Genomic DNA, 14347 nt, shown 5'->3' with positions numbered 1-14347 from the left:
TTTCTTACCTTTAGGCTAGAATCCTTTTGCCAGGATTCCTCAAATATCACTATTCAATAATCACACCCTCAGATTCTTTCAGTATCCTGGGATGTAATTTTGCTCATGTCTTCTTGAATCCCTATCCACCCTTTAAAGCTCAATTCAAATGCCAGTTCCTTTAAGAAGACAAGACTTATTTGTGTCTAACGGTAGCCATCTCTGGGTGACGAGGGAAGAGGGAAGAAAAAAAAAGAAATTTACATGATAAGTTTGATGTATATTTGAATGGAATATTAAGTTGTGCATAGCAGATTCGCAGTTTCATGTACAATCATCTTTTTTTCCATTGTACTATGCTTGTTTTATTCCTTAAATTAAAAAATAAAACTTAAAAAAAAAAACAGAAGACAAGACTTCCCTGATATCTTCCCCATTCTCCAACTTGGTAATGACCTTACCCTTCAGGCTTCACATAGCATTCAGTTTTGGAAATCCCTAATGCATTTGTCATGTAAAACTGTATATCACCGATAACTACACTGATACCTTCTCCTCTTACTCCCCATACATCCCCCAAAAGGCTTTCTTTGTGAGGGTCCTTGAAATTTGGGACTGTGTTTTTATCTAAATGTTGTATCTCCCCAAACATATGGTGAATCATTCCACATTTACTGTTGTAGTCACTTAATCCATGTTTGTTGTTGTTCTTTATAGGTTGTGTTTGGGCAAGATTCTCCACAATGTGTCAATCTATACTTTGATATTTGTTGACTTCATTATGAAGGTGGGTGCAAGGGAGGATGGCAAAAAAAATCTATTAGAAAATATGACTCAGGTTTGAAAAACAAAAGAGGTCAAAGGCTTGTTGATCACTCAGAAACCTCATGCCTTTAGACCATGAATATTTTCTTTTAAAATTTTCATTATTATTTTTTGATTCTATATCACTTTATTTCCAAATATATCCTCCTCCTTCCTACCCATAAAACAATCCATTTTGGTAAAAAAAAAAAAGAGAAAAATTAACAGTTTAGTAGAACTAACCAGTACATCAACCCAAGTTTAATGGTTATATGCACCATCCATACCCACCTACTTTGCAAAAAAGGAGAGGAAGGTACACTTTCTCGTCTCTTTTCAGGGGGCCAAGCCTAGGTCATTATAGTTATATAGTTTTTAGATTTATCGTTCTTTCCATTTACATCTTTGTATACATTGCATATTATACAATGTATATATTGTGTATGTTATTTTTCCTGGTTCTACTTCACTTTGCATCAGTTCATATAGATCTTCCCATGTTTACATGTGTATTCTTAATATTCATTATTTTTTACAACACAGTTAGATTCCATTATAATCATATAATGGATACTTTCTTTGAGTCAGAAGCAACTGGACTTGGTGAGTGTCAAACCATATTACACAAAACTGACTATATCACGATGATTCAATAATTCAAAGAACATTTATTAAATACCTACTATAGGCAAGGCACTCTGCTTAACAGATAGGAAATGACTGATTATTGGTATGGAGGTCATATCAGGATCTTATGTCATTTGGTCACTGACTAGCTAAAGAGTGAGGTCAAAATCAACATCAAAAACAGTTTAAAAGGTCAAAAAAGACAGTTTAAAGTAAAAAAAAAATAACAACAGTTTAAGGTCAAAAAAGACAATTTTTGAGAAGTGAAAATAATCACAATTGCCAAAAAAATGGAAAAAGCAAATATACTGAACTTGAGTTATCATTATGTCCTGCAAAAGTTAAAGCATTGTAAAGCAGTTGCCACAACAAAGAGGCCAAAAGAGACCAGAAATCATCTTAGCTAGCAAACGCATGGTCTCCTTGCTGAGAGGGAAGAAATGACTTGGGTAGTAGTTTGGAATACAAACTAATTTGGAAAATAGAATGCAATGGTGGAAGATTATAAGCACAATTACTTCATAAAAAAGAAAATAAGTAGCAGAAAACAAATCTACAGAAAGTTTGGCATGGGATACACGTGGACCAGTATCCCAACAGATGATGAAGCAACCAGTAAGACAGAAGACTGAAAATAGAACAAATTTGCCAATATTTCTATAATCTCCTGGTATACCTGGAGTATTCTTCTCCTGTATGTGAAGGCTCTAGAATAGTTAACAGGTTCAAAGTGCTCTTTGGATCCACATCTTCCTTGGCCCCTGGGGTCATCTATTAAGAGCTATCTGCCAGTCATATCTGCTCCAGTCTACTGGGATGTAGTAGATAGAAGCTCTCCCCCTAAAAAACAGGCTAATCTTCAGTTATAGCCAACAAAAAACAACTAACAAAAGGCAAATTTTGTATCTTCAGGCTAAGATTCAATCTGTTTTTTTTAACTACTATATTTGAGAGGAGATCAGAATCCTGTTATAGTTAACTATCTAACTTTGGGTTACAGATTCCCAAGATGCTTTTTGGCTTAGCTTGCAAATGATTGGAGTCAGCACAAAAGGTGAACTAAAGAGACAAGTTCTTCACCTATCTGTGCCAATTTCTGTCCCTTTCTGCACATGTTTGTCAGGAACAAAGACCAAGTTCTTCATTACTGTAGTTTGGTCAGCAGAAAAACTTTGTTATCTGTCTAAAAATCTGTTTCCATCATTATTTATAGCATGATGAAATATAATTAGCACTGTTTAGAAGGTGAAATTCCTTAATTAAAAAACTGGTTCTTCTACTAGCTGTGTGATCTTGGGCAAGCAGCTCAACCTTTCTTGGTCTCAGTTTCCTTATCTGTAAAGTGAGGGGGTTGTATTAGATAGCCATCTACTACCCTTCCAGTTCTAGATTTACAGCCTTTCTATGACCTATGATCTTATGACATAGGAATTATGACATTTCAACCCTAAGACCTCAGTCCTCAATAAGGAAGTTGAAATGGCTCCCAAGAAAATGAAGTTGTAAAACTCTCTCCATATGACAGTTCTTCAAACACCCGAAGACAGCTACCATGTCTCCCCTGAGTCTCTTCTTATCTAGTTTAAACATGTCTTATTCCTTAAACTGATTCACATATAACATGGATTCAAAGTGCTTTACCATTCTGGTTGCTCTGCACTTTGCAGTTCATCAATGTCTTTCTTAAACCACATGCTGCCCAGAACGTAACATAATACTCCAGAAGAAACCTGGCAAAGGCATAATACACTGGGACTTCCCTATTCCTGGAAGTTATGCCCAACTTAATGCAACCCAAGTTGGCATTAATATTTTTGGCTTCCATATCAACCAGCTGATTCATATTAAGCTTGGGGTACCCAGGTCTTTTTCAGTATTGTTACCTATCCATGCCTCCCTGACTCCGGGCCTAGCTCTTTATCCACTACACCACTTTCCTGCCCCTAATTAATACATTGGCCATGCCTAAAAATATATTTTTCTTTACTCTGCATCTCTAGTCTATTACCTCTCTGACATGAGAAAGGAGGCCTGCTTTATTCTTCTTCTTCTGAAGTCATGATTATTCAGTATATGGGTCAGAGTTCTGAAATCTTTCTAACTTGTTTTCCTTCACATTATCATTATATAAATTGTTCTCCTACTTCTGCTAAATTCACTCTGAATGATGTTTCCTTATACTTATTCTGGGCTAGGTCTGCCTCAGGCCAGTCTAGTGATTCAGGCTTAGGATTAAAATATACTGGAACAATTAAATGAAACCAAATTCCATTAAATGAAATAAAAAGTTTACTTGTGATAAGATTAAAAAAATAATTACTAGGTAAATTAAAACGCTACTTCCAACTTCACTATAGCAATTGGCAATATGAGGTCAGAAAGATACCTCCAACAGACAATAGGAATTAAGCCAAAACTTCTGACATCCTCATTTCCTATAGACTGGGCATTTTATGAATCAAAGGGCAAGGAAGCCAAACCAATAGTTTAATCCTAAGGCTCTTCCCTTTCCCCTTACCAACCAACTCCCAACAACAGCCTCCCTGCCCCTTTAAAGGGCAGTCTGCCCAATCCTTATAAAAAAAAAAGCACTGTTCCTACTACATTTGATGGGTACCTACTTTTTCTCTAGTGCTTAATACTCATTGATTGGAAGTTACACAGCTAATCAGTGGCAGAAACAGGACCAGGATGTAAGTAGTCACTATGGAAGACAACAAACATGCCAACGATGCTGCCCCTGCTCAAAAATACTATGAGCACCTATTTCTTTGAGAGAGGTCATCAGGGCCACATTGGAAGCCTTACATGCCCATGTATACAACATTAAATTGGAAAATCAGTTGATGACCTAAGCTTCCCCTCCACATTTTCCTACTTTTAGCCATTACAGGTAGCCATTTGAGTGGCTGTGCCAGATCTAGTTTCTGGGGCTAATGAGCAAGTTGGAGGAGAGAAAGACCAAGACCAGTGTAGCACAGGCAAAAGCAGTATAAGGCCCCAGCCCTATCCCACTAGTCACTTTGTACAGGAATGACCAATGAATGAAAGAAGGGAAAAAAAAGAAGGAAAGAAAGAAAGAGTGAAAATAGCATGCTTCGGTCTGTATTCTCTGGAGGTGGATGGTATGCTTTATCCTAAATCCTTTGGAATTATCTTGGATCATTGCTGAAAATTACTAAGTCATTCACAATTCTTCACTGAACAATGTTGCTGTTACTGACTCCTGGTTCTGTTCACTTCACTTTGCATCAGTTCATGTAAATCCTTCCAGGTTTTTCTGAAATGATCCTGCTTATCATTTCTCATAGCACAAGAATATTCTATCACAATCATATACCACAGCTTGTTTAGCCATTCTCCAGTTAATGGGCATCCCTTCAATTTCCAATTCTTAGCCACCATAAAAAGAACTGGTATAAATATTTTTGTACAAATTAAGTCCCTTTCCCTTTTTTTTAAAAAATCTTTGGGATATAGACCGTGCAGTGGTATTGCTGGGTCAAAGGGCATGCAGAGTTTTACAGTGCTTTGGGCATAGTTCCAAATTGCTCTCCAGAATGGATAGATCAGTTCACAACTCCACCAACAGTGCATTAGTATCCCATTTTTCCCACATCCCCTCGAACATCCATCACTTTCCTTTTTTGTCATATTAGCCAACCTGATAGGTGTGAATACCCTACCCTTTCTCACCCATTCTCTCTTATAGCCAAAGACATACATTCAAGAGATAGCTGACCAGTCTGGGGATGGCACAATTGGTGACTGTGGAACATGCCAAAACTAACTGCCTCTACCTCATTAGCACTGCATCTAACAAAGTTAGTTAACCAGAGGGAGAATAGTGTCAAATACATCCATCAATAACAACTTGTTCTTCATTTCCCACATCATCTGGGCACTGACATGCTACTTACTTTGACGTCAACATAGTTAGATTAGAAGAATAAATAGCACCATAAAAACAGATGGAGAGTAGCCTAGAGATGGGATATGGTCCCCAAATGCCTTTTCAATCTGGAGATCCTACTCTGGCTCTTTGGCCCTCAAGCATCCTTAGCAAGTGCTGTTGTGTTAGGTGCAAAGACGAGTCAGGAAGTCATTTGAATAATTCTTGATTTTTATAGAGTATTACTCTGGAACAGCTATGAAGTGAACAGCAATACAACAGTCCCAATATGTAAACAAGCAAAGGCCAGGACATCCTGCAGCAATGATGGTAACTCTATCAGAAGCAGAATGAAAATAAGAAAAACAAATACTGAAGCAACTAACCTAGCATGGGAGCAAAGAAAAAAAAAAGCCAGAACAAATGTCACAAAACAAAATTTTAAAAAAATTCAAAAGATGCTAATTAAAAAAAAATACAAAACCCTAAACTAAAGGCCTCTGGCCATTGTGACCCAACTAAAAAGACCCTTCTTTGGAATTTCTTTGTTTGTTAAACAGGGGTTTGGAGTTCTCTCATTTGATCACACTCTCCACAGGTCTCTTCTTTAAATTAGACTTTTAGCCTTTGTTGCCAATGTGTCTAGCACTCCCACTATGAGCACTAATTCTTTTTGTATTCATGCACTGTTGTAGGAAATACTAACTCCCAGGATAAAATCTTTACCCTTTATTTTAGCTTTGTTTGTGCATGCTGTTTTGATTTGTGTCTTTGGTATGAAAACCAGCTTGCCTCATATTCAGAAAATGAATATGTTTGACTACATTAATGAGTAATTTCTGGCCATTTGTAAAGGTTTCTATAATGAGAAATTGGGGGATACTCTGTTCTTTCAGTGTAAGAAGCACTATGGTTTCTGGTCCAGATTCTCCCTTGAAGCCCTGACCACATCTTTGAATGGGCCTCCTAGCCCTAGCAGGTCCTTCAAGTAGATTATCTTCTCATGATGCATCACAGCTAGAATCAGAAAATCAGAGTGCTAGATCTAGAGAACATAGTAGAGGTCACGTTAGTCTAAGTCCATCATTCTACACATTGAGAAATGGAGGAATGGGAAGGTGAAGTGCCTTGACCATGGTCGTAGAGTTAATGATAACAGCTAGCATTTATGTAGCACTTTAAAGTTTGAAAAGTACTTTATATATTTGATCTCATTTGATACAAAGAACCCTGTTAAGAAGAAGCTATTATGATCCCAAACTAATAGATGGAAAAACTGAGTCTGATCCAGATTAAGTGACTTGAACAGGAACACACAGCTAGTGTCTGAGGCAAGACTGAACTTGATTCCACTGTGCCACCTAGCTGCCTTCCTTGAGGCATAACATTGCAACAATATTCCAAGCCCCTACTATTCTTTCCACTGTAGCACACCGCCTCCAAGTGAAAGGTTTCACTAAATTCATTGGAGAAGGCAACAAAGAAAATTAGTCCAGGGTATACAATTTTACCTTGTATCAATTTTTAAAAGCCAATATTTCTTATCATGGTGTCTTGGAAACAACTGTTACTCTACAATATTCTCTCTGTCCCCTGTAAAATGATGGGGTTTGGCTACATTGTTCTTAAGGTCATTTTCAGTTCTGAATCTATAATCTATGAAAAGTATATTCAGGTAAGAATGAATATGGACATCCTTTATTGAACTGAGCCCCAAAGTATCAATGCTTAACTACTCTTTCATGTAGAGGCTAATGATTATGATATTTTACTTGCCCATGATGTATTCAATTCTTTGTCACAGGGAAGGCAAAAGGACAAGTACCAAAGCTATTGTACCCTTAGGCTCTTCTCTTTTTCCTTACCAACCAACTCCCAAGAACAGCCTCCCTGCCCCTTTAAAGGGCAGCTTGCCCTATCCTTACAAAACAAACACTGTTCCTACTACATTTGACAGGTACCTACTTTTTCTCTAGTTCTTTCCTACAAACAAAAAGAAAGTGCTGCTACTAATCTTTGTGTACCTATAGGTAGATCCTTCCCTTCTGTCTTTGATTTCTTTGTGTGGATGGTATGCTTTATCCTAAATCTCTGATCCTGAGAAAATCTAAATGGGAGACCATAACGCCCTACTTGCCCTCTTGCAAATCACTTAACCACTATATGCCTTGGGCAATTTTCAGCCTAAAATATAACAATTAAGTCATTGAAGATTATGTCTAGTTGGTTGAGGGAGTTCCTAAACCAGAAGTGCCCTACACTGACAAAATGACAAATCTTTTGCCAACTCAATCACCTGGGACTCAGTCTTTCTGCTTTCTAGGAAAGTTCATGAAATCATAATATCATGGAAAGAACACCAGACTGTAAGTCAGGAGATTTGGGGTTCAAATTTCAGTTCTCTGAATCTCAATTTCCTTCCTGTAAAATGTCAGGATTGGACTTGAGTTCTAAGACTCTCTGAGTATATTAAAATATTAATAACAACTCATATCTATCTAGAGTTTTAAGGTCTACAAAGTATTTTACATAAATGATTGCATTTGGTCCTCTCAGGAACCCTAGGAAGAAGGTATATCATTAACTTTACTTTAAAATGAAACTGAGGCTCAGAGCTTGTGGCTTTTCCAGAGTCAAACAACTAATAAGTATCTGAGGCAAGGTCTAAAACTAGGTCATCCTGATTTTAGGTCCCCTACTCTATTCATCAAAGAACTCAACATGGAACAAAGACTGTGACTTTCTCTCAATGGGAGAGGCAGGGATAGAACCACCCCATTTGACAAACAGCCACTATGGATTCCACTAGTATAATATAATACAGAAATTAATACTTATAGAGATGGCACTAAGACATCAAGAAAAACTTTTGTTTAGAATATGCTATTTAAGAATAGCAGCTAAGTGCAGTGGACAGAATGCTGGGCCTGGGGTCAGGAAGACCTGAGTTCAAATCCAGCCTCAGATACTTATTAGTTGTGTGACCCTGGGCAAGTTACTAAACTCTGTTTGCCTCAGTTCCTCATCTGTAAAATGAGCTGGAGAAGGAAATGGCAAATCACTCCAGTGTCTTTACCAAGAAAACCCCAAATGGGGTCACAGAGTCAGACATGACTGAAGCATCTGAACAACAACAAAAATTCAAGAAGGTAGAATCATCCATTAGAGTTAGAAGGGACCTCACAAGCCATCAAATTCAATTCTCATATTTTAACAAATGAAGAAACTGGGCCCAAAGAAGTTGCAATACAACTTGCCCAGGGCCATAGACTAGTAAGTGTCTGAGGCAAGGTTCAAAACCTAGTCTTTTTTAGTTTTGAGTCCAGAGAACAATAGATAAGTGGTAAAAAGACATAAGATGGGAGCTTTCAAATGATGTACAAGCTATTAATAGCCACATGAAATAAACTCAAATCACTAGCAATAAGTAATAAAAAATGCAAATTAAAATAACTCTAAGGTTCTACATCATACCCATCAAACTGGCAAAAGATGATAGAAGAAAATGTCAATCGTTGGAAATTCTGTGGGCAGAAAGGCACACTAACATAGTACAGACAGATTTGTAAATTTATAACTTGGAACTGTACCCCAAGTCAATAAATGGTACCTACTCTTTGACCCAGCAATGCTACTCCTAATAAGATATCAAAGATGGGGGGGAAGGATCTACCTATAGGTACACAAAGATTAGTAGCAGCACTTTCTTTTTGTTCGTAGGAAAGAACTAGAGAAAAAGTAGGTACCTGTCAAATGTAGTAGGAACAATGCTTGTTTTGTAAGGATTCGGCAGGCTGCCCTTTAAAGGGGCAGGGAGGCTATTCTTGGGAGTTGGTTAGTAAGGGGAAACAGAAGATCTAAGGACATAGACAATATGTTAATTAGGGACAGGTAGGTGGTGCAGTGGATAGTGTGCTGGGCCTAGAGTCAGGAAGGTGAGTCTTCCCGAGTTCAAATCTGGCCTCAGACACTTAATAGCTGTATGATCTTGGGCAACTCACTTAACCCTCTTTGCCTCTATTCCTCATCTGTAAAATGAAGTGAAGAAGGAAATGGCAAACCACTCCAGCATCTCTGCCAAGAAAACTCCAAATGGGGACACAAAACGTCAAACATGACTGAAAAACGACTAAACAACAATATTTCATTTGTTTTGCTTAACTATATGTATTTGTTGGGGATTTGCGAAAAGTCAGTTAGTGGGTAGAGATGTCAAAAGAAAAAAAAGGATAGAAGAGAATATTAATAAAATATTTTAAAATGCATATGGAAAAAAGTTCAGAGGTTATACAAATAAAGAGGACTATTTTATTAATACCTTGTTTATCTAAATAAAAGATAGGAGAGAACACTCCCATCTCACCCCTTCAGAGGTGGGAAGTCCATGGGGGTTGTACATCACACAAATTTTTTGGAATCTAAATGTATTGATCTGTTGTGTTGCTTTTTTTCCCTCTTTTTTGTTGAAAAAAACTTTTTATCATAAGGAATGGCTCTCTAGGAGGGGAAAAAAGAAGGATCCTGGGGGAAACTATGTTGATGTTAAAAAAAAAGACATCAATAAAAACATTTAAATAAAATAAAAAACAAAAAATACATCATTAAATTTATTCTTTTACATTCTTTGTATATTGAAATGTTTGAGTTTATTGATGATGTTTAAGTTCATAATAAAAAAAACAATTTTTGAAAAGAGAAGATAGGAAAGTACGTAATACATTTTAGACTTTTATTTTTCCGAAGACACCAAACTGGGACTGAAGGGGGTAAACTTCAGCATCAGGAAAATCTTCTTAGATAAAATGCCTCAAGGCAGAGGGACATACTAGCTCAAAAGTCGGTCATATATATATATATATATATATGTATATATATATATATATATGTATATATATATATATATATATATATATATATATATATTCAAGAACACCTGTGTTCCAATCTGCCTCAGACACACACACTGGGCATACAATCCTGGGCAAATTACTTAACCATTATGTGCTATATAAAACACCTTATTTCTGATGTGGATAAATGGAGCATTATGGCACACACACAGCATAAGACTTATATGCATAGGAGTGTATACAGACACACATACAACATATACACACACCTCTAACATCTATAAGCATACACATGAATCAGCTTTTTCCAAAATTAGCTAATTAGTAGACTGGTCCTATAATATTTATGTCTCAATGAACGGTTCATTAAACTGAAAATTGTTGTTCCCATTGAAGACCCAGGGACGAGAATATATTGGCTTTACAAAGTAGGCATTCCAGTGATATAAAAGATAATTCCTAATTTTTGTGTATTCCATAAATATTTATTTTTAATTTGTAATTATTGAGCTTCAAATTATATTTATCACTGATTCTGAAACCTTGGCTGCAAACCCCAAAGAGTTTACTGATCTGGACTAAATCTAATTACTTAATGGGAATTGTTACAATAGCGTAAAGATTTCAAAGCTTTGATCAACAGAAAATTAGTGCTTTTATAGGTTTTTATATTTTCCAAATTACTTTTTGGTGACAAAATGAACCTATGAGAAAAACAAAATTGTAGTTTTGTTTTTATATTCCCTTGAAGATTCATTGAAGTGATCACAAAAAGCATTTCTAGATTTGCTAGCAAGTATCACATTATTCTAAAATAATTTTGCTAATTTCCCTTCATTGTACTGTTCTTGCCAAACAATCACTTGTGAATTTCTCAAAAGGCATTTATTTGCAAACCATAATTAGTATTCTCTTTAAGGACATTATTTTACAAAGTTCCATTAATGTTTTAATGAAATGTTGTATTTCTTGATTCTACAAAAGGCCAAATCATAGATCACAGATTTAGAGTGGGAAGGACCTCAGAGGTTACCCAGTCCAACTTCTTTGTTTTGCCAGTGAAGAAAGCGAAGCTGGGAAGGTTGTGACTAGCCCAGGAGTTAGTCCTTCACAAAAGTTTGGATTCAGTCAAAGTACCACACTTGAGGAACTAGAGGGCCACAGGCAGTAAATATTTGATCAGGTCTTGCTAACTTCAAGTCTAACATTCTATTCAGCATACTATTTGGAATCATCTTCTCATTCAATGAAAAACAGACTTATCAAGATATGAGGCTTTTATTTAACCAATAACACAGAAGATAAATTATTATATTTGATTATTTTACAATTCTATCTTTTTAGGAAAGACAGAATGGAAAAGTGGATAGAAAGCTGGTCTTGAGACCAAGAGGACTTGGGTTCAAGTCCCTTCCCCCCCCCCACCTATACTGGCTGCATGATCCTGGGCAAATCACTTAACTACTCCATGCTCCAGGTAATTCTATAAGAATTCTATAGGTATATAGATATACATACACACATATACATATATACACACATACATATACATACATGTACACATATATAGATACACATACACATATAGTATACACATATATTTAGTATATATGACTTTCCTCATGTAGGAATTCCAATTTACAGGTCCAGTCTCTATCCTTTCTAGTTCTTTACCATACTAGACCCTCCCTGGAAATGTGATGCTTTGGTTATTCATGAGCATTGTTTAAATCAATTCATTGGAAATTTATAAAATGTGTAAGGCCCTACAGAGACACTATTTTAAAGACCATGTCACAACTGGAAAAAGAACCAAAGGCTACAACCAAAAGATAGTATCTAAAGTTGGAAAGATTTTCAGAAATTTGGAGTAAAATTATCTACATTAAAAACTGATTCAGACTAGAACCAGAGTCACAGAATTCTTTTTGAAAAGGTATTTTTAAGATAATCTAAAATCATAGATTCATGGAGTGTTAGAAGTGAAGGGACCCTTGGAAATCATCTCGTTCAAACCTCTCATTTATTTATAGTTTTCAACAATCATTTCCATAAACTTTTGAGTTTTAAATTTTCTCCCCCTTCATCCCTGCTTCCTTCCCTAAGACAGCATGTAATCTGATATAGGCTCTACATATATATTCCTATTAAACACATTTTCACATTAGTCATGTTGTAAAGAAGAATTAGAACCAATAGGAGGAACCATCAGAAAGAAACAAAACAAAACAGAAAAAAAAGAGCAAATAGTATGCTTCCATCTGCATTCAAACTCCATAGTTCTTTCTCTAGGTGTGGATAGCATTTTCCATCATGAGACTTCTGGAGATGCTTTTTGCATTGCTGAGAAGAACTAACTCCATCAAAGTTGGTCACTGCACAACATGGCTGTTACTGTGTACAATGTTTTCCTGGTTCTGCTCACTTTACTCAGCATCGGGCCATTCAAATCTTTCCAGGTTTTTCTGAAGTCAGCCTGTTCATCATTTCCTATAGCACAATACTATTTCATTACATTCATATACTACAACACGTTCAGCCATTCCTCAATTTATGGACATCACCTCAATTTCCAATTCTTTGCCACCACAGCTATTATAAATATTTTTGTACATTGGTCAACTCTCTCATTTAAAGAAGGGGAATCTGAGGCCCAGAGAGAAGGGATTGGCCCAAGGTCCTTCATCAGTACTGAAATCGTTCTCTCTGACTCCAAAGGCTAATATCCTTTATACTATTCCACATTTCTTCCTCTTCATTTTGTGGATGGTAAATCAAAGGCCTAAGTGACTTAGAACCCTAATACGACAACACAAAGGGGTGTCAGAGAGCCACTAGTACAGTTCCTTTTATTTTACAGAAGAGGCTAAGAACAAACAGTTGGCGGTAGAGCTCAGGGCCAGAACTCAGGTTTCCCATGACAGCTCTTGGATGCAAAGCTTTGCTCCATGACTTTAGAATGCCACTGACATCTTCAGGTTTACCTACTGTGCATAGCAAACTCCTACCATTTCAACTTTCCCTCTTTTCCTCTGATCAGCAACAGAAAGGACAAAGGCTCTGGTGTCTGAAGACGCAGGCTCTGATGACAGCTCTCCTACTTTACATCATTTAAATTTCCTGGGACTCAATTTTCTCGTTAGTATAAGGAGAGTATTGAATTATATGATATCTAAGGTCCCTTTTAGCTGCATGACTCACCTTGCCCTTCCCTTCCCTCCCATCTATAGATTTCATGTATGTCATCAGGCAGCTCTTGAACTAATGGCCTTATAAATAGAAAGTTAATATAAGCAGTTCTTGAATTACATCAGAGGAAAACTCCAGGTGGGTGGCAGCAAAGACTCTTCTTTCCTCTGCAGTCTATCTATCAACAAGGATTTATTAAGTACCTATTATTTGCCAGGCACTGTGTTAGGTATACAGACACTCCTGGGTCCTCAAGCTTTCATATTGTCAGGGGAGACAACTTACACATACATATATACATACAAAAAAGGTTACAAGGTAATTTGCAATACCTTGCTCAGTATTTTTTCCTCTCGCCTATTCCTCCCACTTTTTGTTTTTACTGGAACCTGCACTCCCCCACCTGCCTTACCTCTTTGCTGACTTATTTCTCACCTTGATCCACCGCAAGGCCAAGTGGGGTTGTAGTAGCAGGATAGCTAGAAGATAGTAAGTTCTTGATGTAGCCCTTCATTTCCCCAACCCCCTCACTCCAATTCAGATCTCTTCAGTCAGCCTCTTTCCAGATCTTCTCTCCCTAGCTCCAAAGCCACCTTAGATCCCCTGATGAAATGCTTAAGATAACCACCTTATTACTTAGTATCTGACACTTAGAGGTGCCGCAGAAGTTAACAGCAGGCTCAATCAACATGTCAGCTGGCTTTCTTAAGCCCGTAGGATGACAGCATGTCATTGCATTAGTTATCCAGCAAAGGCACGTATCATCTGTGTTGTCTACCAGATGGTGTACCCTTTGAGTCACTAGCCCAGTAGCCACTTTAGTTCTTATCTGCTTTATGTAGGGTATAGTCTCTTGAAAAACTGTAATATCCCCTCTGAGCATCATAGGATACTTATTCAGCCACAGGTGTCTAGGCTATGCCTTCACTGTTGTGGCACGTGGCTTTAAGCTATGATACTGGGCAGTCTGAACCCATACTGCCTGAATTTGTAATTTAGGTTCGTG

The 14347-nt window shown here is 37.0% G+C and overlaps 1 long non-coding RNA gene across 1 annotated transcript in view; it reads right to left on the bottom strand.

The window, feature by feature from the left end:
* The window catches only part of LOC110209560 (uncharacterized), a 35569-nt gene extending 28364 nt beyond the window's left edge, over positions 1-7205 (bottom strand). Inside the window, exon 1 of the long non-coding RNA XR_013485244.1 lies at positions 9-7205. This is a non-coding gene — a long non-coding RNA (uncharacterized LOC110209560). The remainder of the gene's footprint in view (positions 1-8) is intronic.
* Positions 7206-14347: the final 7142 nt, after the last annotated feature.

This window comes from Phascolarctos cinereus, unplaced genomic scaffold (genome assembly GCF_003287225.1).
Source record: "Phascolarctos cinereus isolate Bilbo 61053 unplaced genomic scaffold, phaCin_HiC Scaffold_3;HRSCAF=262, whole genome shotgun sequence".
Lineage (NCBI taxonomy): Eukaryota > Metazoa > Chordata > Mammalia > Diprotodontia > Phascolarctidae > Phascolarctos > Phascolarctos cinereus.
Note: the sequence above shows the minus strand (reverse complement) of the source record. Positions and strands in the feature narration are given on the sequence as shown.